Raw genomic sequence first — 4128 nt, 5'->3', positions numbered from 1 at the left:
AGGTGATTGTCCCCCTCTACTCTGCTCTTGTGAGACCCCTCCTGGAGTACTGTGTTTAACTCTGGAGTCCTCAGCACAGAACAGACATGGATCTGTTAGAGGGAGTCCAGAGAAAGGCCATGAAGAAGACCAGAGGGCTGGAGAGAGCTCTGGGGGGACCTTATAGCAGTCTTCCAGTACTTAAAGGGGGCCTACAGGAGAGATGGGGAGGCCCTCTTTATCAGGGAGTGTAGCGGTAGGACAAGGGGTAATGGTTTTAATCTGGAAGGGGGTAGATTTAGATTAGATACCAGGAAGAAATTTTTTCCTGTGAGGGTGGTGAGACACTGGAACAGGTTGCCCAGGGAAGTTGTGGATGCCCCATCCCTGGAGATGTTCAAGGTCAGGCTGGATGAGGATTTGAGCAACCTGGTCTAGTGGAGGGTGTCCCTGTCCATAGCAGGAGGCTTTGAAGTAGATGATTTTTAAGGTCCCTTATATCCCTAGTTATTCTATGATTCTAAATGAAGGCTTAGTGGTCTTATCAGATGACTCTCAGTAGTGCTAACACATGTCTCTCCTCACATCCCATACCTCTACTTTTCTATGCTGCATTTTTTTTAGGGTCATATTGCCATCTGTTAGTTGTAGAAATGTATGTAACAGTAAATGTTGTGACACAAACTTATACAAGGCTAAGCAAAATCTAGGGGATGGTAGTCATTCTGTTAGTAGACAAATGCTGTTGCAGCTAAATAAGGCAAAAGAGAACTCCAGGCAGGCAAGCCAAGTCTTGATAAAGCCTGACAAGTCTGGAAGCATGTGGTGTTAGCTTAATACAAAGCCTGTAGCCTATTACTAGCAGAAATAACTGGGCTACAAAGCCTCATGTTCTGAACAAGGTTTTAGAGGAAATGACAGACAAATATTTGATATGATGAGGAGGAGGAGCTTTTTTCAATGTCCAAAAATACTTGTGTGTGCAACAGGAGAATCCTAATATCTTGGGTCCTGTTAAGACCATTACTCTAAGTTTTTATTCACTCCACTTTTGAAAAGTGGACTGGGCACTTTAGGTGGTTTTAAAAATGTTTTTTTTGTTATGTAGGGTTTGGATGTAGGTAAGTCTAAGGATTTTCTTTTTATTTATCTTTTGGTATTTATAGTTTCCTTTTTTGGGGTTAGCACCATTTTTTGTTATCCAGTGTAGAGAGATGTTTTGCTAGTAGCAAACAAATATTAGAATGTCTCTTAGAAACAGTACATGCACAGAAATAGGCTTCAGGAGTAATACAAAGGTTTTTTTTGGATTTATTTGAAGAAAATAAATGAGACGTTAAGTCATATTTTTGTTTAGGTTTCTAACATACACTAGACATACATACAGAATTGAATTGCTTAAAATTAGGGAAACAAGAGATTTCAGGTGGGAAAAATGTCCTAAGAGTAGTTCTGACAGGTACTGCAAAGATTAAGAATCCCCAATGATGGTTAAAGCCCCATATTGTTATTGGTTTAGTAGCTTTCAAAGTAGGATATTCAGAGAACAATAACTGAGGATTGTTTCTTATTTACAACTTTAAAGAAGCTTCAAATCTGAAAGATCTTTCTGAAGGGAAGGTATTTTGTTTAAGACAGAATGGTGAAGTTTGTGATCCTGTTACCTATACTCCTGTTTATCCGAGTTATTTTAAAATCGACTGCTAGTAATGTACTGCCAGTACGTTTCTGAAAGAAAACACACCATATGTATATTCCTCTTTAATATGTGTAGGTTTTTATTGTTACTTGTTAGGTCATAGTGTAATCGATCTCATTGTAAAGAATATGGAGAAAACACATGAACATGCTTTCACTGACTTGCAGTTTCTAGCCTTATATGTGGTTTATTTTTTTATTAGTATTTTTATCAATTTTTTTTAACATTACACACTTTGCTATCATAAAATAAAAAGATGGACTTACAGTGAAAAAAAAAAAGTAGCAAGGAAACATTCTATCAACAAACTTTAATACAGCCAAATAATTTTTTGAGCCCTAAAAACTTATAAGTTTCTTATTAAAAATAAAAATAAGCATAAAATATAATCCTATTTTGTAGTGTATTGGAATTTGGCTATTTATTTAACATACTGTTTTCTAAATTTTTCTAAATGGTTTTGACACTTGAAAAAACCTTTTTCTATTTTTTTAGAAAAAAAAGAAGTTGGCCAGACTTAGGCCAATCAGAGGATTTTTGCTTTCTTGAGCTTTTCAAACAGTGTTCATGGGTTTGTTATATAGGACTTTGCTTCAGAAAGCCATGTTACGTTTATTCATGCTGTTCATTTATTCATATTGCATTTTTTCATGTTACTCCTTAATTTTTTTTCTCTGTTGTAGCTTCAATATATTTGCTCTGGAGAAGAGTCAAGCTTACCACTCTGTAGTTGTCCAGATCTCCCCAAAATGTTCTTGCAAATATCAGTATAATTTCTGCTGTCTTCCTGTTCTTGGGTGCCAATGTGCTTTGCAGTAAGAACTAAAATGTAATAGCAAGTACTTAAGTTATTTTGTCCTCAGTTTTGGAAAAACCTTTTGGGTGAATACTCTTGTGATTTTTCATTGTTGGCTTTGTTTTGTAAGTTCTTTTGCCAACACCTCAACCCCTTTTTGTGTCTGTTCTACTTTGGGAACTCCAGCAGAACATTTGATGAAGTGTTGCTGTGGCCTTTGTTTTCTTTGGGTACTCCTTTTCACTGTTAATCATTTACAGAGATTTTCTGTTTGTCTTCCTTCTTTGGTTATCTTCAAGGAAAAAGATGTGTTAATCATAGGTAATTTTTGTAAGTTGTCTCTTAAACTTTTTTTTCAGTCTGCTTTAATACATCTTTATGTTCAGTCAGCTGAAGTTTTGATTTTTGTTTTCCCCCTTCTGTTCTTTTAGTTGGTTTAGTTGCTGTTTAGTTTGTTTTAGATGTTCAGATTCGAGGTTAAACTTGAATAATTATTGTCTAAGACTGGAGCAAATTACGGAAGTCTTTCAATATTTTTTGTGCAGTTCATTGAAATAATTGAATTTAGTGTGCTTTCTCCTATTGATGTCAATGAAGTAAAAGCAATAGATTTTATTATTATGTATTATTTTATTATTTTGTATTTGTGTGTACTGAGTTTCATAGAAGTTCTGGGGGACTAAAACTTAGTTTCAGTTTTTCATTCAAATAAGAGGCAGGAACAAAGCTTACTCCTTTCTCTTATTACTGTTTTAAAGTTATTGTTTGTATAAGGTATGTTATATGACAGAGTAATGTAAGAACAGATGCTGTCATGGCAGTTTTTCTCCAGGAGAGGTGTTGCATGGGTTCCAACTGTGCTGTGGCATTGTTCCTTGAGCGTCCTTGTCCTCTCAGGTGTCTTTGGAATTTGGAGAGCTGGTCCCAACTCCTGGTGCAGAGTTGTGGAGCCTTTGAGGTTCTCTCTCCAAGTGACTTCAAACACCATAATTTATGTGATTGGGTGTAGAATGGCTGATGCTTAATTGGGTCGTTTTAACACTTGGTCCCCAACCACCTGCTGGAGCTCAGCCTGCTTAACTCAATTTTCTCAACAGGTTCACAGCTCTCATACTGATTAACAGGTTGCTTACACTTGTTACATCTCTGTTCTTATAACTAAGCTACTCCCTTCTCCTATAGCGTTACCTGAAGTTCATCTACATATGCTGACACTGCTGTCAAGCATGCCCAAGTTATGCCGACTGCCATGCACCCCCAGAGCAGTTCAGCTACTAATGTATGAAACTACCTACTTTGAAGATGACTGATACAGTATATTCGCAGTATCACCTTCTTCCTGACCATGGCATAATAGATCATAATTTTCTAGATGATAAAAGGCTTTACAACAGAGGAAGTTTTTAAACCAGTTTGCTGTACTTGTTTACATAGTATATTAGGCAAGAGGACAGACATATCCTAGTTGACTTATGCTTTTAAAAACCCCTTAAAATGCTGTAAATACATGAATAAGATATTTCCTGTGCATTGAAGCAAGATACGCAAACAATAAAGAGGGTAAAAAAAAAAAAAGAGAGTGAGAGCAAGAAAGGAAATAATGGCTGTTGTCATTCTTCGTTATGATTAACAGTAATTTGCCATTGTTCTAAAG

The sequence above is a fragment of the Pterocles gutturalis genome, unplaced genomic scaffold, assembly GCF_000699245.1.
Source record: "Pterocles gutturalis isolate BGI_N339 unplaced genomic scaffold, ASM69924v1 scaffold25458, whole genome shotgun sequence".
NCBI lineage: Eukaryota > Metazoa > Chordata > Aves > Pterocliformes > Pteroclidae > Pterocles > Pterocles gutturalis.
Note: the sequence above shows the minus strand (reverse complement) of the source record.